The sequence below is a fragment of the Castor canadensis genome, chromosome 3 (assembly GCF_047511655.1).
Source record: "Castor canadensis chromosome 3, mCasCan1.hap1v2, whole genome shotgun sequence".
Lineage (NCBI taxonomy): Eukaryota > Metazoa > Chordata > Mammalia > Rodentia > Castoridae > Castor > Castor canadensis.
In genome coordinates, this window is record NC_133388.1 from 1,193,913 (window position 1) to 1,220,320 (window position 26,408).

General features: G+C 40.6%; 1 pseudogene; it reads right to left on the minus strand.

The window, feature by feature from the left end:
* Positions 1-26,408, minus strand: part of LOC141410460 (B-cell CLL/lymphoma 9 protein-like) — a 52,910-nt pseudogene that overhangs the window by 15,924 nt on the left and 10,578 nt on the right.

A 26,408-nucleotide genomic window follows, 5' to 3' on the forward strand; every position in this document is an offset into this window, starting at 1 on the left:
ACAAAACAATCAGGAAGACGATGGTTTTATCAGCACCACCAGGGGGCGCCACGGAATATTGAAATGAACCTAGGACCAGCGTAGAGGAACACCAGGGACCAGCAGGGAATCCTCAGGAACCACTCAACCCAGGTCTCTCCCAGGAAGTAAGTTAAGAGCTGGTTTCAAGTCAATGAATTTTATCCCCATTGCTTCCTAACATTCAGACTGTAAAAATGTTTTTATTTTGAGTTGATTAACTCAACATAGATCAAGGACCTTAATATCAGACCCAAAACTCTGAAATTAGTACAATAAAGAGCAGGGGAAACTCTGTAAGCAATAGGTATAGGCACAGACATCCTCAATAGAACTCCAGCAGTTCAGCAACTAAGAGAAAGAATGGACAAATTGGACTTAATAAAATTAAAAAGCTTCTGCAAAACACAAGAAATGGTCTCTAAACTGAAGAGACCACCAACAGAGTGGGAGAAAATATTTTCCAGCTATACATCAAAGGACTGATAACCAGAATATACAAGGAGTTCAAAATGGTAACTGTTCCAAAATCAGTGAAACAATAAAGAAATGGGCAACTGAACTAAACAGAAATTTCTCAAAAGAAGAAATTCAAATAGCAAAATAACACGTGATAAAATGCTCACCATCTCTATCCATAAAGGAAATGCAAATTAAAACCACATTAAGATTCCACCTCACCCCTGTTAGAATAGCTATCAGGGAAAACAGCACCAACAACAGGTGTTGGTGAGGATGTGGTGAAAAAGGAACCCTCATACACTCTGGTGGGAATGCAAGTTAGTGCAACCACTCTAGAAAACAATATGAAGCCTTCTTAAAAAACTAAACCTAGATCTGCCATATGATCCAGCTATCTCACTCGTAGGGATATACCCAAAGGAATGCAAATCAGGTTAGTCCAGAGTCACCTGCACACCCATGTTTACTGCAGCACTATTCACAATAGACAAGTTATGGAAATAACCAAGATGCCCCAGTACTGACAAATAGATCAAGAAAATGTGGTATTTATGCACAATGGAATTTTACTCAACCATGAAGAAGCATGAAATCTTATCATTCACAAGTGAATGGATGGAACTGGAGGACATCAGCTTAAGTGAACTTAGCCAGGTTCAGAAAGCCAAAAATCATAGGTTCTCCCTCAAATGCATACTTTAAATCTAGGGCAAAGGTAGTAATGTTGTTGGACTTGGGTCATATGACAAGGGGAGAACACATATGGGAGGAATGGGGATAGGTAGGAAAACCAAAACTTGAAAGTGTTTGATGTTCCCATTGCAGAGGAGCTAATATAATAACCTTAGAGAGAAAGAGGTCAATATGGGAAGGAGACCAAGAAGAAGTGAAGAGGTCAGGTAGAGATGAGTTCATTTGCATTGTAAAACACTTGTGCATGAAGCAGTGCTAGGAATCTCTCTGTATAGCTATCCTTATCTCAGCTAGCAAAAATGATTGTCATACTTATTATTGCTTATGTCTTCTCTGCAACAAAATTGGAGAAAAGTGCAGAACAGGTTCTTCCTGGAAGTTAGGGGTGTGGGGGTGTGAGGAGGGTCTGGGAGGCAGGGGAGAGAAATGGTCCAAACAATATATTTACATATGAGTATATGAATAAAGCAAAAGGTTTTATTGTTAAAATATACTTTCCCTCCACTTTTAGAGTGAGACATTTGTAAAGTGATTCTAGACATTTGACAGTCTAGGCAATGTAATAAGTGTAAACTGGATTTTCATGGTGAGAATCATAGTGATCTCAATTTCATAGAAAAGTTAACTCACAATAAATATGAACATTATAACTGCCCAAGATATACTGAATTGAAGGTCAGTCTTCATCATATTATAGCCTTTGTGCAAGTCAATGGAATCAAAATGGACACTTTTTCTATGCCCAACACCAAATATTTATACATATAAATAATTAATTAAAATAAATAAGTAAATAACACCCTGACTAATGGATGAAAAGTTCTCATGCATGTATGTTTGATGACAAGAACTACTGACCAATGTGTTAGCCACATCCACATCCTGAGATACAAGACATTTCCAACTTACACATAAAAATGCACTTTAAGAGTTTTCTATGGAAACGGTTTTGTGGAAACTTTCTGTGTTATTGAGGGCAGGTAAAAACTTTGATCTAAATTTTGTTTATACTCCAGCTGCTATGGAGGTGAAATTAGGGAGGATCATTGTTGGATGGTTCCCTTTGAAAAATTGGCAAACCATCATCAAAACAATAAGCCAAGTCTAGGGTACATCCAAGTATTCCCATGTTTGTGGGAGTCATAGATAGGATGATTTCGTTAATCCTATTCTTCCAGCCTCCTTGGATAGGAAAGGTGGCCCTCACAGCCTGAGTGGACTTCTCAACAAGTCATGAAGGATCTCCCTGAAAGACACACATGTTCCAATGAACTTTCAGTATCTGCAGAGATAGCCAAAATTTCCTCATGTTTATGTAATCTATTTTGAATAAAGACCTTCAAATGTTCTGAAAAGGACCCTCCTAGGTCCCTAGGTAGATCAGCAGACAGAGGAAGAATTGAATCCTATGGCTTAGTCTGAATTCATGTGAATCTAAACAGTGAGCTTCTTGAATTGCCACCAGTTGGTTGTGATGAACTCTCAATCTGGTTGAAAAATATACTCCTGACATTCTATCTTCACTGGGGAAAATGATGTTGGCATCCTGCCTGCCACAATAATAATGATGTTACAGTGACAGTGTAGGCTAGTACCTGAAATATAATAATTGAGGCAGGTTATGGGGTCTGGAGACAAGTATCTAAATTTGATTTTAAGGAGGAAAATGGGGATGTACTCTGAAGGATTATTAAGTTGTCCTTATGGAGAGTTATGGACATTTCTCCATGAGTGGATGTTCGATGTGGGGATCTATGGTTCTTTAGTAGTTTAAATCCAGGAAAAACCTATGAAGAACAAGAGGAACTTGAATCATAATTGAAATGATCCTATAGAATTTGCAGAATTCTCCTCTGAGGAATGGGGCACTGAAAGCAGATTGCCTATGTCTCTTCCCCAAACATGCCTGTTTGTGAATAAGGCTAAGCACAGGCAGCATTGTCTACAATGCTGGACATTGAACCCAGAACCTTGTTCTTTAAGAGATATCCCACTAGAGTCTCATCCCCAGCCTTTTGTTTTACTTTTGTTTGTGAAATCCAGTATTGCCCAGGATAGTGTGAAAATGTACCTTATAAGAATGTGCTAAAATGCCTGACCCACAGACATTATTCTAATCCGTCTTTGTCTTCCTGTCTCATGTGCGTCATGCAACACAGAATGACCCAAGCACATCAGAGGTCTTGTCCTACTCTAAAAGCAGCAGGGTAACAATCCAACAAGGCCCGGGTCACTTGTGAAGACAATCACTGAAAAGGGAATACAGACAAAGCAGGTGTGCTGGTGACAGTGCTGGACAAGGTAATCCAGAACATGAGTGGATGACAGAGATGGAATGAGGACGTGCACTGAGTAGGTGATTGGAGGATGGCAGTCATTTCCTGTAAAGGTAGGAATGTGCATGACCCAACTTCCATCATCCTCTAAACCTAAATACCCTCTTACCACAAGAGTAAACCCCTCTTTATTTATAGATCAGTGACACCTCACAGGTTATGGCAGGACCAGGACAGCCTGACCTCAGTCTCTACCTATGTATAAGAATAGGACTCCCAACATGCAAATTATTATTCAAGTATAGATTGAACTCCCCCCTCAGACCAAGGAAACTCACAACTATCTCCTCACACAGGGCTCAGGTGTCTGGGGAATGCAGGGTTGTGGTCTAGAAAGTGAGACTTTTGTGTCTTCTGCTATGCATACTGAAAGTGTACCATGGTGTGTATCCTCAATGTTGCAGATGTGGCTATGGGAGATTGTGACCACAGTTGACTAACAGGGATGATTCTCCTTATTCCCAGGTGTTCTGGGCCTAGTGTGGCTGCAAGAGTTACGACCTGGCCTTTTGAAGCAATTGCAGATGTTGTCTGTCATGTATCATATCTCGGGTTCTCCATCACAACCTGTGGTTATTGTTTGACCTGGTTCTGGCAGGACCTACTGAAGACCCTAGAGAGAATGGGGAACATATGATATGATGGAAGCATTAATGACAGCCCATTCTACACGAGCTTCATGTCCATCTCCAGAGACATGTCCAAGAACCAGTTCTCTCTGCAGCTGAGCTCTGTAAATGCAGAGAACAAAGATGTGTGTTATTGTGCAAAGGACAAAGTGTGGGACTCCACTGATACAAACCTCCCTGCAGGGGCACTCATGACCCTCATGTGGCAATCAGCTCCCAGCAAGCTCAGCTTCAGGACCAACAGTGGGTGCAGATATACACATGAACTTTTCTTCCTGAAGCTCTGGTTTCTACCATGAAGCTCTTACCAGACACCACCATGCACTTTGATGCTGGAAATCTCTCCTGTTTGAGATCATCAGAAATGTTTCTTTTCTATTTTTTGCTTTTGGTGGCAGTGGTGATTGAACTCAGAGTCAAACTTCGTATGCAATTGCTCCTTGATTTTAGCCAAAACACCACACCACTTTTGTTTTAGATCATTATTTCAAATTCAGTCTCAGAATATTCCTTGGGATATATTCATTATAGAGGGTGGTATTCATAACAATAATTCCTATTAGACTTGTATTGTACATTGGTCACATGCTTCCATCATATTCTCCCCTCAATCCTCTCCCTGTCCTTATTACAGCAATTGCCAGAGTTTTCTTTGCTCTGTTTCATATAGGTATATGAAGTCCATCAACCATATACCCTCACCTTAATCTCCTTTATTCATCCTCATCTCTCCCACTAAACCCCAGTAGTGACATTAACATGTCAGTTCATGCAATTCTGGATATATTTAGAATGATGCAAGAGAAATAAAAAGTAGTCTTGAAAGAGAAGTGTAATTATCCTTGTGTATTGTCACTTTACTAATAATAATACAGTTCAAAATCTATCATTGTTAAAAAGGCTTTGTATGCGAGGAAGATACAAGAAAGGACAAGTGAATGATTTATGTATAGTCCACTGGTACTTTTAAAAAAATATTCATTTATTCTCATATGCATGCATTCTTTGTGTCATTGTGTGAGGTACAGGGAAATTCACTGGGCATTTTCAATCTAATTTTTTCACTCTCTACCAGCCAAGCTTCTCAATGTCATTGTTATTGTTACAAACTCATAAAGAAATTGATGGGTGAATTTCTTCACTCTTATTATATTTTGATTGATGAGCAGAAACAAAAATTGCATTTATTTGGAAAGAAGAGTGTTTAATTTTTCCCATTGAACTGTTTTATGATGAAAGTAGGAAAGATTGTGAAATTAAGAAACATTCCTTAATAAATAAATGATAATTATGAAAATCATCAGAGTTCAAGCCTTGTTAATGGTCACTTTTGAGTTATATTCGTCTGAAAATCTGAATGAATGGTTATACTTAAATTGGAATGAAATTAAAAGCTTGTCATTAACTGTAGCCTAACAAAGCCCCATGTATAAAGGTAAAACACTGAAGATAATTTATTGTAGTTTAATAATATTAGGTAGAATTGAGTCTCACTGATGTCAGATTTGACTTTGCTTAGGTAAAATCTCACATGAGAATAGTCTTGGTAAAACAAGCAACAGAATTAAATGGTTGAAGCAGTGAAGGATTGCAGGGTCTGGCTGGCTGGGAACCTCTCTCCTCCCCCACTCTGTATTTCTCTCACACAACACTGATCATGTTCACATAATTACTTACACTCATACAGCAGAAAGCTACATCCCTGAATAAATATGACAATATTCCTACAGGGCACACTGTTGTCTGTATGTACCACCTACAGAACCAACAGCAGAGACTGGAGTGATATTGAAATTGGTTTGCTCCATGTTGGTAGGAATGCTCAGAACTTCCTTATATGTCATACAATTAACATGCATGTTCTTGTGATAAAGGAGATGTGTATAAATGTAATTTTCTCTGTCAAGTAGGAAATGGCTCAGTCTAAATCTTCTCTGAATGTGTTGTTTCCAACTTTTTCTCCTGAGCTAAGTGGTGACACCTGAGCTCCCAGCCTGCTCTGTTTTAGATTATCACCTTCCTGCCATCCTGGAGCTTCAGAGTGCTCCCCTGTTGGCCAATCTTCTGCACACTTTCCACTATGGCATCTCATGGGAGCATCCCTGTGGGCAGAAGTCTGATTTAGGAGGAGGAGGGTGAGAATGTGACAGAAGCAGGGACCTTCTGTCCACATAAACCCCTGACCACTGAAGGACTAGCCAACAAATGTAAATCTTGTCAATCACTTTCCCATTGAATGTTCCCTTTAAGTTCAGTCCCAGTGGCTCAGTCCTTTACTGCAGCTATTTGGATGGAGGGCATGAGTAGCATCATCATTAGTTCAGATAAAACACAGCCAAGGTTCCTGGCTATATCTGTTTAACTCGGCCTTTGATTCCTGACAGGAACCTGTGTCTTAGGACTTGGAAATAGTTGTCCTCGGAGGGTCCTCGAGGTCCAATTCAGCTCCCACAGCTGTGTCCCTCTCCATTAATAGCAGCGTTCACAGGGGCAGCAGGGACTGTGCAGTGCTGGGGCCTACTTAGCTCAGCACATTCACTGTGCAGGTGAGGCTAGTGGGGATGGGAGTAGTTGAAAACTCTCAGGGCCCTGTGCTCCCATTCTATGATGGTATCAGTGCACTCTCATTTTAAGTGATGAAAGGTAAGCCTGGGAAATTGGAAGGATTTCTTCAGTGTTGACACCAGAAATAGACTTATTATGAAAACGTGAGCATTTGTGGTGAAGGCACACAGAGGGAATCACTGGGGGTTGCTTTTCATCAAGCACCATGAATCCTTCCTAGACCATATGCCCCAGCATCTACAGAATTCTCCTCTGATGATTTGCTACATCCCTGAGAAGGCTGATACAGAGCCACAGCAAAAGAGTCAGTTCCCCAAATCTAGACTTTTGGAGATTATATGACAGAGAATGTCTTAGTGTTGATACACTGTTAGGTGTGAGAATAAAATAAAGATGAAAAAAGCTAATAGAGATGGAAAATGTTATCAGTGGGAAAAGAATATTGGACAATCTGTTTAAAATGTCTTCCCCATGCTGAAGAAGTACCACACTTATAACTGGGCACTGTTTCCTCTGGCCTGTGATGATTGCAAGTTAAAAGGTTGAGATCCAGAGAACAGTGATTCCAGGCTAACCAGGGCCTTATACTTATTGAGAACCAAAGACAACAGAAAATGTCTAGGCATTTCATTCATGCAGTAGTAGTAAATTTTAAATCAGAGGATCACTGTCCAAGCCTGCCTGAGATGAAAGCACAAAACTGTCTCTAAATTACTGGAGCTAAAGTGCTACAATTGTGGATTACACAGCAGTGTGCCTGCCTCACTAAGAAGAATCCCTAATTTCAAACCCCAGCACCTCCAATAATAAGCAAGTCAAAACAGCCACAAATACAAGCACCAAAGTGCACCATCCTGAATTCTTCAAGGAACTTATAGAGAAAATATATGCCGGTCTCCTCCCTCCGTATGAAAGTACACACTTTGCCTTAAACATTCCCACATGAATTGTGTCCTCAAACCCTGTACACTCTGCACCACCCTGATTTCTGTTTGTCTGGAAGTAAGAAGCCTGGGGAGGAAGCAGGAAACAGTCCCTGAGTGCCAGAGTCTCCAGTTCAAATAAACAGCACAAGACAGAGCACTGTCCCTGGGAAAGGCAGAAGAGGCCAAGCCCTCTCTCCCCATTTCTATCTTCAGGAGTCTCCCCCATACAAAGCAAACCCCAAGCTCAGGTTGAAAGCCCAGCCGTAACTGAGGAGCCCCAGTAAACTACTCACAGGATGCTTCTAAGACAATGCAAGTCCTGTGGCTGCTCCTGTGTCTGGTGGCAGCTCCCTGCTGTGAGGGTCTCTGGGGCCTCAAGAGAAGGACCTGAGAATGGGGTTTCTGATGGTTTTAACTGATGGTGATTTTCCTCATCCACAGGTTTCCTGTGCAGCCACAGGAGTCAGGACCTAGCCTTGTAAAGCCGTGGCAGACTCCATCCCTCACTTGCACTGCTCCTGGATTTGCTTTAACCAGTTATGATATGAACTGGATCTAGAAGACTCCAGGAAATGGCCTGAATGGATGGGTTCATAAGGACAGGTGGAAGCACACATTATAACTTAGGACATTCATTAAGACTCAGCATCAGCAGGGACACCACCAAGAGTCATATTTCATTATCAATGAGCATCATGAGCGCTGAGGACACTGCCATTTATTATTGTGCACGAAATGCAGTGGCACAGTGTTGGGACGCATACACAAACAGTATGAACTCAGACACAAACCTCCCTGCAGGGAGCTCATGTCCAGCAGGAGGCGCTCAGCACACGGAACACAGCAGCCCAGGAGCAGGTGCAGTGGGATGCATGAACTTTGATTTCTGAGGCTGTGATTTCTCACCACAATACACAGTGGTTCTGTAGACAGCTCCTGCCTCAATAATTTTTCAATTTTTGAGGTCAGGTTTTGGGACATTTCCTATCTCAGTAGGATCTTCACAATCATAATAAGGAAACCTAAGTTTTCAGTGAATTTAACTACATTTTACATTAGAAAACATGTTTATAAACATTTTTGCCTCAAGGGTTAGTATAGCAGTTTTGAGAAACGGTGGGGTATTCCTCAAAAATCTAAACACCCTTTTAACACATGGTCCAACAGTTACACAGCTGGGTACATGCCTGAAGGAATTGTTTTTTGTATGTCAATAAAATTCCTGAATTTGCATATTTAGAGAAGCACTAATCAGAAGCAAAGATGTTCAAAAATGCATATTTTGACATAGGAATGTGCTGAGTACAGGCAATGATTCTGGATCAGGAGAATGTTACCATAGGTGAAGTAAGTCAAACTGAGAAAGTCAAATCCCATGTAATATCACAACTCAGGAAGGAAGAGGGGGATGAATAGAGTGAAGAGGGTCATGGGAGCAAATATTCCTTCAGGAAATCAAGTCCTAATGTTCTATACCACAAGAGGGTAAACATAGACTACATTAATATAATATATATTTCTGAATAGTGGAGTAGAATCATTCATAAGTTCCCAACACAAAGAAATGAGAACTGTTTGAATAGATGGATAAATAACTTTTCTGATTTTATACATACACATTGTATGCAGGTACAATAGACTATGATGTATCATTAAATATGTGTCAATTGAATAATTTACTGATTTCATAATTTAATAATTAGTCTACTGGTATAGTTCAGGTTATAGCACATGCCTCAAATGCAAGAGGCCTAAGTTGAATCTCCACAATAATTAAATAATAAAGAAATTGCTGACCAGTGTGTCTGCAGAAGAGACATTGTATTACTGTAAGAAATGTTGCTAATACAAACATATATATTTAATGATAACGTGTGCAATACATAAAAGATTAATGATAATTAATAAAGTAAACAAATACAATATAGAACTGTGTATTCCTGTAATGTAAAACACATTACAATTTCAAGTTTGATTCATTTAATTTACCTTACAACGTTCAAAATACTTTTGTCCCACACATCAGGTTTCAGTAAGCAAAGAAGCTATCTGCTAATCACGGATGCAGTATTTGGTGGGAAGTGAGTCCAGCAGTTGTCAATGATCAGGGAGGAAGTGGGCATGTCTCTCAGGACAAATTCTGAGTAGATTTTCATGGAGGCAACAGAAATAAAAATGAGTCTTATGGTAAGACAGTGTTAATGAACTTTCCATCCTGGGACTATACCAAGACTGTCCATCCTCTCATAGAACCACAATAACATCCCCAGTCCACACAATAATACCTGCATGAGGAGTGGGCACCTCAGCCTCTTCTATGTCAACCTATGCATTTTTGAACACCTTGTTTCCTTGTGAATAATGCTTCTCTAAATATGTTAGTGAAGGAATTTCTTTGATATACAAGTCACAATTCCTTCAAGCATATACCAAGCAGTGTAATTGTTAAAACATGTGCTCTAAATTTCTGAGGTGACTCAGGACTGGAAATGTCCCTAGGACAGTTGGAGTTGGGAAGATGTGGTTTGGATGACTTCCTAGGTTTTGGTGTTGTAGAGAATTTCTAAACACCACAAACCAGTGGACATTGGGAATCTCTGTTTAAGTCACTACCCATGCCCACCATGTCCTAAATATTAGCTGTAAAATGGACAAGGGTGTCCAACTGTTTCTCTTTAAATTCCACAACAGTCCTTAGCTACTATTGTCAAAACTGATGATTATCATAATTTCCACACATTGATGTACATTATATTTTTGAATATATTTTACATTACCTGATCAAAAAATATCATGTTGCACTATGTTATTTCTTCTGTATAATTGTCTGTCAGTTACCAACGTTCGTAAGAATGTAAGCACCTCTATTCAGACACAGTTATGTGAGTTTCAGGATACTCTGTCCCTTGCAAGTCTACCCAAATGCACAAACACATTGCTTTTGACTCTGTCTTGATCTGCCTGTTGGATGTTCTCAGTAGTTTGTGACTCACAATTTTCAAAACTGGTACAACAGAGATAAGGGGATGTGTCTGTGTGACTTATCATTGTTTCCTTTCACAAGGTGTCCAAGACAAGGATCACCTCATGCAATTGTGGGAAGGATTCTTGGTCTCCTCCCAAGTGATCAGACTCACCTATGTTACATACACACTCTCAGCATCTGAATATTCTGTGTCCTGGGTTCAACTTCCACCAGGAAGTTCCTTGAGTGGACTGGTGTGATCTGAGATAAAGGGAACACTAACTATAGCCACAGCTTGCAGTCCACAGTCATCATATCCAGGGAAACAGATAAGAATCCTTTCCTGCAGTTGAGCTTTGTGACATCTGAGGGCAGTGGCTTGTATTACTGTGCACAAGAAACTGTCATCTCCATGCAGTTTAAGCCTAGACACAATCTTCCCTGCAGATGTGCTCAAAACCAGCAAGGGGTATGCAGGTCTGCCAGAGTTGTCCAGGACTCACAGGAACACACAGGAAGAGCAATATGTTCTCACTATCACCAGGGGCCACCCAGGACCAGTGAAAGACCCTCAGGGCCAGCAAGAGAGGACAACCAGGGACCAGCAGGGGATCCTCAGGAAACACTCACCCCAGGTCCCTCCCAGGAATAAGTTAAGGGCTGGTTTCCATAATGAATTTTACCACCACACCTGACAAACTGATTCCTGACATTCAGAGTATAAAAATGTCTTTATTTTCAAATACAGAAATTCCCTCCACTTTTATTGTAAAATGTCTTGAAAATGAATCTTTACTTTCCAAGTCCCAGTCAATGGAATAACTAAACTGTGCTATCATGGTGGGAACTCTAATTGTTTAGAAGCAGTGTGATCTCCATTCCATAGAAGAATAAACTCAGCATAAATAGGAGCATCATAACTGCCACAGTTATTCTGAATTCAAGTTCACTTTTCCTCCTTCTGTACCCTTTGTGAAAGGTGATGGAAATAAAATGCACACTGTTTCCAATCTCAACACCAAATAAATACAAGAATATAAAACATATTTAAATATATAAGTAAAATACAGCGTGGAGTATGAACAAAAGGATCTCAGCACACATGTCTGATAACAATAACCACTTACCAATGTCTCCACCATATCCACATCCTTGAACAAAGGGCATTGTTACATTACACAAGAATGCTCTTTAGGACAATTCTACTGTAACTTTCTGTGGTGTTTAGGGCAGTGGAATCTATTATTTAACTTTTAAAAACAATCATCATTGTTTTAAAATACCTTATTTTCTAGTTGGTTGAGAGGTATACATAAGGGTACACAGTTAAAGGTCTGCATTGACTCCATCTCAACATGAAACAAGGTATCTAGCACATGCCTGTAATCCCACCTATGTAGATGTCATAGGTAGAAGGAATGTATCCACCATATTCTTCCTCACCCCCAGGACAGGATATGAGATCCCCAAAGCATGAGTTCAGTTCTCAATCTGTCATGAGCTCTCTGCAGGACCATGCTCCTGAATGGTTGATTGCTGGGAACATACACATTGCCCCATGATTTCTGTGTTTTTGGCTGTGACATCAAGAATGACCCTTGTGTTGCCCAAGAAAGGTTCATCCTGAGTTACTAGGTAGATGAGGATTCTTGAACCCATAACTGTCCACTGAGGCTTGGGTCAGAAATCATTAGAATCTGAACCATGAGTACTTTGTTCTTAAATCTGTTGTTTGTGATGAAGTCTCAGTTCTATTGGAAAAGCACTGACTCATGGACTCCTGACATTCTCTTTTCTCTGGAGAAGCGATGTGTCCATCCTGCTCTCCAATCCTAAGGATGTTAAATGAGACATTGTGGACTTGAACCTGAGAAATAAAAGCAGAATTAGGCTAAAGGAGACTGGAAGCAAGTTTCTGAAATTTCTTTGAAGAAGCAGCATGGGGCTAGGATCTTAAGGCTTCATAGGTGTCTGAGTTGACTGCTAAAGACATTATCACTGTACGGGTGGCATCAATTATACATGTGTTTAGGAAGGAAGGATCAATGATTCACTTAGTATTTTAAATCCAGGAATAATCTATGCAGAACTACTACAGGAAGCTGAAAGTTAATGTGAAAGTCCCCAGTGCAGGAGCAGAATTGATATCTGGAGACTGGTCATTGAAAGCAATTTGCCTATTTCTCTTCTCCAATTATTCACAATATCCTTGAATAAAGCACACATAGGCAGCATTGTTTTCAGTCCTGGAATATGGACATGGTGTCTAGCACTTCAAGTGCTCTCCTACATGAAAAATGTCCTAACAATTTTTTTTTAAATTTTAGTTGTGACGTTCATTCTTCCTACAATTGCCAAGGCTAGCCTTGAACTGTGATGCTCTGTCCCTCAACTCCCATGTACTGGAATTATATGTATGTGACTCCATGCTTTCACCACAGACAACATTCTATCCAGTCTCTATTGTCCTGGCTGCTATATCCTTTAGATAACAGATGAATTGAATCAGAGTATGGGAGGCCTAGGCTTCATATAATAGCAGCAGTGTGACAATGTGACAGGTTCCAGAGCATCTAGACCTTGGTTCCTCCACATATATAAAAAGAGGACTCTCCACATGCAAATTATCATTCAGTCTCTAAGTTAAATTCCCCTTCAGGCAGGTGGAGCTCACAGGTCACTCCTCACACAGGACTGAGGTCTCTGGGGAAGGCAGGGCTGTGTCAAGAAGATGAGACTGCTCTTTCTTCTCCTGTGCTTGGTGACAGCTCCCCAAGGTGAATTTCCCCAAATTCACACATGGGTCCATGAGAAGTTCCTAACTGTAGGTAACTGACTGTAATGATTCTCCTTGTCTCCAGGTGTCCTGTCCCAGGTGCAGCTGCAGGAGTTGGGAACCAGCCTGGTGAAGCCCTCACAGACTCTGTCCCTCACCTGTGCTGTCTCTGGTGCCTCAATCACCAGTCATTACTGGAGCTGGATATGACAGTCCCCTGGGAAAAACATAGAGTGGATTGGATGCATAAGTTCTGGTGGTGACACAAGCTACAACCCATCCCTCAAGAGCCGCATCTCCATCTCCAGGGACACGTCAACGAATGAGTTATCCCTGCAGCTGAGCTCTGTGACCACAGAGGACATAGCCATATATTACTGTGCAAGACACACAGTGAGGGGAACTCAGTGTGAGTCCAGACACAAACCTCCCTGCAGGAGCAAACATGACCACCAGGGGGCGCGCAGCTCACAGCAAGCACATCTTCAGTCCCAATGGCAGGTGCAGACAGACACATGAACTTTCATTTCTGAAGCTCTGGTTTCTACCCAGCCACCTCCTACCAGACTTCACCATGCACAGTGATTGTAGATATATCTCCTGTATTTTTTTAGTGATAGTGGTGTTTGAACTCAGTCATGTGCTTCCTATGCATTTGCTTTACCACTTCAACCACATCAACAGAATAGTCTTGTTTCAGATGGGCTCTCATGTCTTTGCTGGGGTGGGTTTTGCACTATGACCCTCCTACCTAATCTCCAAGGGAGCTAAAACCACTGGCACACAAAACCATATGCATCTTGTTTCTTTGAAACTCAATCTCACTAATTATAAGTGATGTTATAATAAAAAATGGTATCACCTACTTTTACTTTTATGCTGTTTGTCCTCCTAGTCTGTAAAAACTACTTTCTACAGCTTTCAAAAACCTTATTAAATTTGTAGATTTGTCAATGAATTATTACTAGTGAACCGTTATAATATACACTAATAATGAGTATTTTCTTGCAAGTTTATTTCTGATTTCCTTTAATTCATTGAAAATCTCATTAGAATCTCTTTAGGCAGACACATTACTCTCATTCCTGATCATTACTGGATGCCTGAATCACTTGTAATTATGTGCCTAATTTCTCTTTTGTAGAAAGTTTTACTTATGGACTTTTTGTGATTATAATACATTCCATATTCTTATATAAATTCAACTTTTCAAATTTGAAAGTTGAATAAATTTTGAATTTCTTGAATAAATAGCACTCTGTAGTATTAGGTTATGTTGGAAAAATAATTTTTTCTTACTAATGGAATTGCCAGAACATATGATAGGCCTGTTTTTAATTTTAAAGGAAACTTCAAAAGACTTTTTGTAAACAGTTGTTCTGGATTCAGGGTAGGATAGCAGAGTTGATACTTTCTCTGATTGACTTTGAACAAAGAAGAGAGAAAGAACATCGGGTAACTTGAAGGAGGGACAGTAAGGATGGAAAATGGGGAAAAAGAAATGTCACAATCAAATTAGGAAACTGACTTAAGGTACAGGCCCAGCTCACACCATAAGAAGGGGAGGGATACAATGCTTATTCCACTTAGTGACTTTGTTGACAGACTAGCAGGTCTAACTGTGGGACCATAGAGCTCCAAGTGCAAGTTCTGTGAACCATGTGATTCAATGCCTCCTCCTACCTAAACACAAATACTGCTACATGGCATCTGAAAGATCTTAGACCATCAGCTAGAGCACTTAGTCACTCAGTCCTCTGCCACAACTACACAAACCATTCTGGAAACACTGCTAGTCTTGGAATCTGTAGGTCCTGTGCATCAGTGAGATCCTAATCATTCCACAGGCTGCGAACATCCTTGCACCAAAGGCTCATTCCTGTTAACAAACAAGGGAAATTTCTTAAGTGTGAACAGCACAGATGTGGACAACTGACCTTCACCTGCCCTGGCATAAACAAACATGGAACACCAAGCAGCACACTCTAAACCGCATGAGGCTACAAAGAGAGAAAGGCAGAAAGAAAGAAAGCCTGCAAGAATGACAGAAAGAATATAAGAAAGATGGAAAGATAGAGATAGAAAAAGGTATTAAGAAATAGAGAAAGGAAAAGTGAAAGAAAGAGTAAAGAGTGATAATGAAAGAGAGACAAAGAAAGACAAAGAGAGGTAAAGATAGAAAGAAAAAAAATAAGGAGAAAGATAAGAGGAAAGAAATAAAGTAATTAAGAAAGAAAGAGACAGAGAGAAAAACAAATACATAGGAGAGAAACAAGAATGAATGCAAGAAATTAAGAAATGAAAAAAATAGACCGAATAACAAAGAAAGGAGTGAGAAAAAGAAAGAAAGAAATGAAAGAGAGAAATAAATAATCACAGTCTCTCAGATGGAAAACTGTGTGACTGTTGTCATTTGAAGAAAATTGAACCTACTTCCACTCTTCACTGATATGTAATCTAGTAAGAAATAAAGAACAATAGAAAATGTTTAAAAAAAGGAACATTTTAAAATAGATTAATGTCCTAGTGGGAGGCATTAGTTTATGGGGCTCCTCATGCACATGTGGTTGATACCAAGGGACTCGGTGAAGTCTCCAGGGCCTGAAGTAGTTAGTATGAATGCTAGTAATTACAAATTAAAGCCATCCTCTATGTTTTTCTCCTCCTCTTACACTGATTGCCCCTCAGGTTCCGCCCTGTGATGCCACCCACCCTGCTATGACAAAGCATGCTGCCTCCCTCTATGTAGCTTCTTGAGATTGGGGATTTCAGCCAATTACTCCACCTGAAAATCCATCAGAGCCCAAACCGCACAAACATGTGCAGGGATTTGAATGAAGACTCTGAATTCACATGAGATATTATTCAAAGTGTATTCTCTATGTGACATTGAAGTCAACTATGGAAAATGGAAACCAATGTAACACAACATAAAGAATGTCACGACATGGTTGGACACATGAAAGATGAAGTGAGGATAAAAGGATAGATTACAGAGGAACAAAGGGAAAATAAGAGAAATAACTGTTTGTGGGCTTTACTTTGTTGACAACTCTGTATTTGTTCATGTATATGTGTACTTGTTAAATTCACACTTCATATATATATATATATATATATATATATATATATATATATATATATTTGGTTATATACATTCTTAGTAAGTGGGGTTGCTACACATGAACAATACACGTCATTAGAGAAAGAGTGTGTGACATGCGGACAGTGACAGGAAATGTTAGAGATTCATTAAATTGCCTCTGTATGAAAAAAGGTTCTCTATGTTTTCTCACAATGAACACTAAAATGCAGTATAGTCAGACATGTTCATACCACAGCAAGGGGTTCTGCAAACCTCACCAGGCCAGTCCACTGTGTTCAGGATCTAGAACAGAGGCAGTGGATTCATTTCTGAGAGTCATAGGCCCAGAGAGTGTTCCAAGACAGGAGATCTTGTTCACATAGCACATTCTGAATTCTCTTCTAATGTCTGTTCTGTAGAAAGGAAGTAATACTAAGAAATAAAACATGTTTGTAAATGCACAGAAATAAAATACAATGAATGGTTCTAACTGTACAACTAAAAGAAAGACATATTTTCACCTGTATAAATGCTTAAGTGTCATTTATGTGGGCATAAGTGATTCTGCAGTGGTCTTCAGGACCAGATCTGAAGATACTCAGGGAATTCTAGTGAGACTTTTCCCATCAGAAAAGAGATGCCATCAAAGTCCCTTGAGTGGGTCTCCAGGACTAGACTAGTGTGTGGGATGCATAATGATTCAGGACAGAGGTAAACCAGGCTCACTGAAACATTAACACAAATGAATTTTAATCTCACCCACCTCATTATGCATAATAGCACTCAGCAAACCTAAGACTGAATTGTCTGTGTTAACAAATGCAGTTAATACTCCTTAGGTTTCTTTCTCTCCATTCTCTGTCTTCTTCTAGGGGGGAAAGACATATTCTCCTGTCTCACTACCAGCCTGGAAATCATTTATGTGGACTTCAGATGTGGTTTCTGCAGGACATGGGGAAAGCTGCAGAAGGTTTCTGACACACGTGGCCCAGGGAAATCTCTTGATCTTTTCTATCTCAACACATTTATAAGAGTAAACCTGACAAAGGCAAGATATCTCTTTCAAAACAGGAAGTAGAAATGTAAATGATATTATTCTGATATGTTTCAGGAAATTATAAGCTGAGATACAGGACACTGAGGCAGATTAACAGAAATCAGCATTTATTCTGCCAGTATTGTCCCAGGGGACTCATGTCCAAAGGCTGAATTCCGAAAACATATGTGTCTCTTCTTATATACCCTTGCAATAGCTTACAAAAGCAAATAGCAAAGATCAACCCACATATGGCTGTATGTGACATAATTGGATACTTCATTTCTCCAGTGCCAGGTGACCTTCATGTTTCAATTCTTTAATATTTAGCTGTCTGCTTTGCCATCCCCTTCCCCGTCTCATTGTCAGAACACAGTCTGTCTGTTTCTTTTATTCACTCCCACCTTGCCTGCTACAATCTGACCATCACAGATTCACCTCCATCACTTGTGTCCTTGGAAGAGAGACTAAGGGATACCTAGGACTTCTGTGACCTCTCAGATGTGGGAATGGACAGGGGTAACTCAGTGTCCCCAAGGCATATATATAGCTGACCATAAAAGAGAGCATCCTGGAAGTGTTGTGCAGGAGCTGAAGTTACAGCCACCATGGAATTTCATCTTATTCTGTCTAGCTCTGGATAAATCAGACACAGCCATGGGGTGTAGGGAAGTCCTGCTGACTCAGACTGAAATGTTATTCATGAAGTCTAATACATCTGCTAAACTCCTTCATCACAGTGTCTTGAGTAGTGTGTGGTGGAATAAACAGAACATAGATCTGACAAGCTGGCAGCTAGACTAGACAATTATACATTGTTATCTCATATTTTATAATTGACCATAAAACCAGGTTCTGGTCACAAATACTGTTCCTAGAATGTTTTAGTTCTCAGGGTTAAGTGAGAGGAATACCAAGGATGGACTAGGTTTTCATATTATGCATTTTTAGAAAAAGTGCCTTGTGAAAGAAAATGCAGATGGTATCACTGAGGTTGAAAAATCATCCTATGGAATTTATGTCTCCACTAGAACAAGGGGAATTTGGGTAGATTTTTCAAAAACCCAGGTTTCCATTTTAGGCAACACATCTAAGCTAAGAGCAGCAGATGTGCCAGGTTGTGACATTAGCACAAAAGGAAGATGGACTTCTGGAAATAGAGGGTGCCTGGGTCTCTCAATCTCCCTACAGCTGGAGATACCACAGATGCACCTCAGGAACCACCTAGGAAGCCAGGCCGCCTGTACATGTAGATAAAATGCCATAAGATATGGGCAGGAAACAATTCTGTGTACTTTAACTCCAAAACATATTCTCAACTCTTGGTAAGTCCTGTGGATAAATTCAGAGTACCTGGAAATGAGCCCCAGAATGTCTCAGGACCTGTGCTTGATACCACAGTGAACTTTAAAACAACAAGGGATCACAGAAACTCTGTAGGGCACCGGATAGCAAAGGGTAAGGTCATAACCTCTGGATGAGAGGTGGAAACACCAGGGGATGATCAGCTCCATATATCACAAGGTTACAGCACAGGAGGAGGAGCCCTTAGACGCTGAGAAGACAGATCTGAAGAGCCTGGATCTCCTTCCCCCTCCACTTCTGTGAGTGTCTCTCTCATATTATTCAGTGACATAATAGGTTCTATAACTCCTTCATATAATTCTTCTTCAAGCACTTGTAAAACATGTAATATTTTATACTTCTAATGCATAAATTCTCTGATTATTCTTTACATGTTTATTGAAGTACTAGCCATATGTCCATTCACAAACTTGTATGACCACAATACAAGAGCACTCGTTTTCCATTCCTGTCTTTTACTTATTTATTTCTGCAGTGCTGGAAAATGAACCTACTTTCTCATTCATGTTAGGAAAGCAGTTGTAAAACTAACTCCAGTGCTGTTGTTAGCATATAGATTTTTAGACAAAGTTTCACTAACTACTCCCTGGGATTAGCCTCCAACACATGATCTTCTGGCCTCTGCTTCCCAAGTTGCTGGCATTACAAGCTGGCAATGCTACATGTGGCTTAGCTCTCACTTTTGATTCTTCCTTTTCCCAGTCCCTGCCCAAGCTGGTGTGTATAAATATCTATTTCCTGTTATGGATTTTTCAATTCTAGATAATTTTTCACAAGTAGAATTAAACAATAATGTAAGAATTTCTATCTAGGTTCAATTGTTTATAAAAATAATTGTGTTATTGTTAATGTTGCATCAATTTTTTTAATAGAAATGGTATGATGAATCTGAGCTCATGACTCACTGTGGCTCTCTGTTCCCAGTTGTCCTGTAGCAAGTGGCTAAATGTGCCAGCTACCAGGGAAGGTTCTGCAGTGGTAAGGCATATCTGTAGAGATGGGGACATGGGATACATCCCATCCTTCAAGTGTCCAGTCACCAGGACAATGGATACATCCAAGAACTCATTTGTCCTGAAGTTGAGCTCTGTGATAATGGAGGACACAGATGTGTATTACTGTATGGGATTCACAGTGAGGGGATGTCAGTGAGAGCCCTGACATAAACCTCCCTGCAGGATACAGGGGGCCTGGCCTGCCTAAGATGGTCAAATTTCACCCAGCCTTGAGTCTCAGCCCAGAAGAAGGTGCAGGAGGCAGCATCCTGGGACTTCCTGTTGAGCTCCATGATTTTCTCCTCTTTCCAACATTTCAGCTGCCCATGAAGATCATTTTGTTTGTTCTTTCACAAGTTCCCTCACATCCTCACTGTGGCAGTAAACAAGAACATGTCTTTCTCTGTTTAAAGATGCTTTGGAACCAGTCACTTGAAAATTGTCCCTCACCAATTTCTATATGACCTGCACTTCCTCTGTCACATAAAAAATATCACAAGTATTCTCATCATTCTTTGGTTGTTGCTGAGGGCTCAACTCTGCCCCATAAAATTGACATGGGGAAACCTAAGTGGAAATGAAGTTTTACTTGAAGTGTTGCATTTTACAGGTAATTAAGGTTGAATGTGTCCATAAAGGCTGAGACAAAACAAGTCTGTGACCTCAAGAGAAAGAGACTCTGGCAACAACAGAGCTCCCTTTCTCTCTCTCTCTCTCTCTCCATTCACCTATGGCAAATGGTAGAAATATTGAACCTGTGGACATAGGCTGATATGACAGTCATCATAATCACACAATGCAATATCAATTACTAGGTTTCAACATGTGATTGACCTTCCAAGAATCTAGGAGATCTGCACGGCTTGGGATTCTCAGGGCAGCTAAGACAATAGGAGCTTTTTCAGACTGGCTTCCGCACACAGCCTTCTGTTATGGAATCCCAGACTGCACCAATTTGGGCATTAAGGGAAGAGTCAATGCTCAAAGGCTGCAGAGAATGGGGACCCATCTGTGTTGACTCTCATGGATTCTTCAGTGGCTACACTTGCAAGTCACACTTAGAAACTAGGCACCAGTGATGCTCTCTCAAGTTTCCCGATCTGCATCCTCACAGGGGACTTGCAGGCTACTCTTTCACAGACAGGTAAGTCATTGTCTTCTCCTGGCTCTGTGAACCATAGTGTGGCATCTGTATCATTAGTGAATGCAAAGAAAAATATAAAAGTATATAAATTATGGAAACTATTAAAGTTGAAATTTTGTAAAAGAAAAGATTGAAGAACCACATAAGAACATACATACAAGATTGTAGAAGAGACTGAATCATATAGAATTCTGACTCTCAGGGCTTGAAGTCACAGTAGATGAATTATGAAATAGTTAAACATTTGATAGGAAGATGCTGCATATTTTAGATATTCTGAATGCGTGATTACAAGAAAGGAATCAGTCTCTGTTTATTAATGAGTTTCAAGTTATTACTAGTTTACATTAGATTAGTTTTTTTGACTATTCTCTTCCAAGAAATCAATTGATGACCATGGATTTGAATTTTATTTCCAAAGAAAACTCAGTAAACAGGTACAGTGGAGTATTATCTGAAGGGCTCCCCAGATCCTAGGCACAGATCAACCTTCTGCTTCCTACGTTCTAGGGCTTTCCTTCTAGTTCCACATGATGACCCATTACCTGACCCCTCCCATATGCCAGCCATAGGGGCGAAATCTTCGAATATTTTCTAATAATCTCATACTCTGGTCAGTTCCACTCATGCAATGTACCGCATATTCAGGATAAATAGAAGAGGTCTGCAATATGTCCTGATGTGGACGTGGTCTCTTTCCTGTCTGCAACATGCATGGAAACATGGGCACTCCCTCTCTCTTGTTCTCCCTGGTGGATATTCTCAGTGATGAGTTACTTGTGGGCTCCAAAATGGGACACTGGGGATGAGGAGATGCTGCTCATGTGACTTATGGTTGTTTCCTATCCCCAGGTGTCCAGGCCAAGGATCACCTAGTGCAATGGGGGAAGGGAGCCTTGGTCCCCTCCCAGATGCTCAGCTTCACCTGTGATATGTATACATTCTCAGTCTCTGAATATTCTGTGTCCTGGGTATGACTTCAACCAGAGAAGGGCGTTGAGTGGATGGGTGTCATCTGGGCTAAGGGGTGCACTAACTACAGCCCCAACTTACACTCCACAGTCATCATATCCAGGGATACCAACATGAACCAAGTGTTCTTACAGCTGAGCAATGTGACAGCTGAGGACAGCTATGTGTATTACTATGCCCAAGGCACTGTGACCAGCATTCCCTGTGAGCCCAGACAAGATCTTCCCTGCAGAGGTGCTAAAAACCAGCACAGTGTGCTCAGGTCCACCAAGGTTGCCCAGATATCAAAGGAACACTCAGAAAAAGTAGGGCATTCTCAGCACCACACAGGGTTACCCAGGACAAGTACATGTGTTCAGGACCAGCAGAAGAGGACCACCAGGAACCAGCATGGGATCCTCAGGAAACACTCACACCAGGTCTCTCCCAAGAAGTCAGTTAAGGGCTGATTTCCAGAATGAATTTTATCACCACACCTGGCAAAGTGCTTCCTGATATTCAGAGTATAACAATGTTTTTATTGTTGAAATATACAAATTTCCACCACTTTTAGAATGAAATGTCATGAATATGATTCTACAGTTTTCAAAGCCCAGGTAATGGAACAGCTGTGAACTGGATTATCATGTCGAAAACTCTAATAGTTCAGAAGCACAGTGATCTCCATTCTGTAGAAGAATAAAATCACTATTATAACTGTCCCAGATAATTCTGAGTTAAAAGTCACTATACATCATGTTATAATTTTGTGAAAGTTGATGGAACAAAAATGAATACTTTTTTCAGGCCCAACATAAAAGAAGCAAATACATATAAATATTTACTTAAAATAAATAAATAATAACCTCGTGGGGTAATGGATGAAATGAGCTCATGCATGTGTGTCTTATAACAAGAATTACTCACCAATGTCTCCACATATCCACATCTTGGAATATAAGACATTTACACCTTATGCATAAAAACCCACTTAAAGGCATTTTTATGGAACCTTTCTGTGTTGTCCAGGACTGATATTACCTTTTCTTTAACCTTTGTGCATTTTCCATCTGTTAGAGTGGTGGAAATAGGGTGGATGTTTGATGGATGATATCTTGCAAAAATTAGTGAACCCCCATTTAAACAAGAAGCCATGCCTATGATACATGCCAGTATTCCTGGCTCCATGGAAGTCATAGATGGAATGATTTCCTAAACCTTATTTCTCCTGACTCCCTAAGATGGAAAGAGTGGCCCCAACAGTGTGAGTACAGTTCTCAACTCGACATGGAGAACCTTCTTGAAGGATACACATGTTCCGAAGTATGTATCTGTGATTCATTGAACAGGGTAAGTTCAGGAATAGCCTATGGAGAATAATAGCAAGCTGATAGTTAACAGAATGGTCACTCAGTACGTGCACAATTTTCATGTGTAGAGTGGGGCACTGAAAGCAGATTGATTATATCTCTTCCCCAAAATTCTCACAACTATTAAGTGTGATCCTCCTGCTTTGATCTACCAAGTGTTAAAAATATTAAGGAATATCAGAATTTATCACCATGTACATCCCCCAGACATCATTCTACTCCCTATCTCTATGGCCCTGGATCCTGTGTGCTTTAGATCACAGAAAATCAGAGTACAAGTAATTCTTTATTGGCCTCATTTGAGAGGAGCAGTGTGATAATGTAACAAGTTACCAGGACACCTGTGAACAAATCCAACTAGATTCTACAGAGATACAAAACAGGAGATGTCCTGGAATCAGCCCTGTGGGAGCAAACAAACAGACTCCATGGACAAAGGAGTTGGCTGGAGAAAAGAAGAGGGAATGGGTATGGGGGAACATAGTAGTGCCATAGAAAGATGAGATCATCTTCAGACCTACCCACATCATGCCTTCAAAAGCAGCTGTCTCTATTCACAAATGTAAATACTTCTTGAAATCTCAAACACTGAGATCTCACAGAGCAAGAAGTACCAGCGGAGCCTATTTCAATCACTTCACATTTAAAGAAGACTCCCCACATGCAAATAATTATTCAAGCTTTATGTTAAATATTCCTCTAGGGCTCCAGAACTCACAGTTCTCTCCTCACACAAGGCTGAAGTTTCTGGGGAAGGCAAAGCTGTTGTCTAGAAGATGAGATTGTTGGATTTTCTCCTATGCCCAGTGACAGTTCACCAAGGTGAGTGTTCCCAATATCACATATGTGTTCTTGGGAAAGTTGTGACTGCTGTTGACTGTCAGTGATTCTCCTTGTACCCAGGTATCCTAACCCAAGTAAAACTGTAAGAGGCAGGACCAGGCCCAGTAAAGCCCTCACACACCATGTATGTTCCCCATTCTCCCTCTGGTTATTCCATCACAACTAGTAGTTACTGTTCGGACTGGATCAGTCAGCCCACAGGAAAGGGCCTAGAGTGGACAGGGGAGATATGTTGCAATAGTAACACTTATTACCCCCACTACAAAAACTGCATCTCCTTCTCCAGAGACAAGTCCATGAACCAGTTCCTCCTGTAGCTGAGCTCTGTGACCACATAGGACACAGCCATGCATTACTGGGCAAGATGCAGAGTGAGGAGATTTCAGTGAGAGCCCAGACACAAACCATTCTTCTGGTGCACGCTGGATCAGCAGGGAGCATGAATATCATAGCAAGCACAGTCAAGCACAAAAACCAATTGCAGACAAACAATTTTCTTCCTGAAGCTCTGGTTCCTATCCAGTCATCCTGTACCAGACATCACCATACACAGTGATTCTGATGTCTCTCCTGTCTCAGAATATCAGAAATATCTCTACACTGATTTAAGTGGGTGTTGGTAGTGGTTGAATTCCAGGCCATGTGCTTTCTGGGTAGTTGCTCTACCAATTATTTTTTAAATAAAATTCAATAGAACTTTTGAAAACTGCTGTACTAGCTACAGGGCAGGATATCACAGAGGAAACTCTCTTCTCTAGAGCAGTTTTACTGATAAAAGTCAGGATATCAAGGAAGACACTGTAATATGCATTGAGGAGAAGAGCATCAGGAACTATGAAAAAGAGATGGGTCAGCTGGAAAAATGAAGAAGCAAAAATGTCACAGATTAATATAAGAAATAGTCTTTTTGCCCATTATCAGCTTCCTCCAATGTGGGTAAGGGACCAAAAACTCCCCCACAGTGCGTGCTAGTTGTCTTTGGTGATGGTGGCTGACCTAGCTTTGAGATAAGACTTATTCCCTCCAAGCCTTAAACCCTGTGTGTGAATATCTTGTGAGTGTGATTTATTCTGTATGTCAGGCTAGCATAGGAAAAAAAGCCATTTTTTGCTCTCCATAACATGGAAAGCTGTAGCAAGTCACTGTCTTGAGAGAAGAAACACATTGGAGACTGAGTTTCATTGGGGACATGAGAACAGGAATCATCCTTGATCAGTGTGTGCATGCGAGAATGCCATTAGATGTGCTAGTGCAGAATGAGTGATTCTGAAAGTGAACCCCAGAGATGTTTAAACAACAAGGAGCTCCACTTGTGAAATGCAAGGTTGTGGTGGCCACACCTTCCTTGGTGAGTAGGAAGTCCCCTCACATGAGGCCACTGTGGAACAGAGCACTGGCTCTGTGGCTGGCATTGTGCTTGATCTCTAAGTGTTAAATGAAGCTGTAGATGTTTTTGTTCAGGTGCACTGAGAACTCCGAGAACTACATGATTTCTCTTGTCCCCTTGCTCAAGAGGTTTGGGAACTTCTGTGTGAGTTCTGAAAGTACATAGAGTGGGTTCCAGTTGCTGCCTTCTTAATATGTGTGTTTTCTGCCCTAACCGGCTTAGAGCTCCAAACATGGATCCTGTGAACTATGTGATTTCCATGTGTAAGGGATCTTGTGAATTGCATCACAAAGCACTTACCCAGCAGGCAGGGAAATAAATCCCTCAGTTCTCTACAACCAGTGCAGAACTGCAGGCTCAGTTTACTCGCCCTCTATGTAAGCCACTCAGCGAAAAACCAGAGCTTAGATGCTGTGGGGCCTTACATCAGTGAGATCCTGCCCAGCCTATAGGTTACAAAGCTCCTTGTACCCAGTTCACAGGATGGGAAGCCTCTAAAGTGCCAGCAGCACAGCAGTGAACAACAGACCTTAAACTGCCCTGATCTCTATCAACAAAGAACACCAACCTGTGCAGTAAAGGCTGCAGAAGACAGCAGCTACTTTTCCCATGTCTCAGTCATGCTAGTCATGGAGAGCACTACCCTGATTAAGTGTGTGAATATTTGTAATTCAGCTGAATACCAAGACCAGTGCTGAAGAACTTCACACCAACCCTCCACTTTCAATAAAAGTCTAGGCTTCACATGTGTAAATCCCAACACAGAGAGAAAGGAAATATGAGAGAAGAACCAGGGCACTACAAAATACAGCAACTTTTAAATATGCACTCAAGTGAAGGTGAAATCAAGGAAATCACAGAC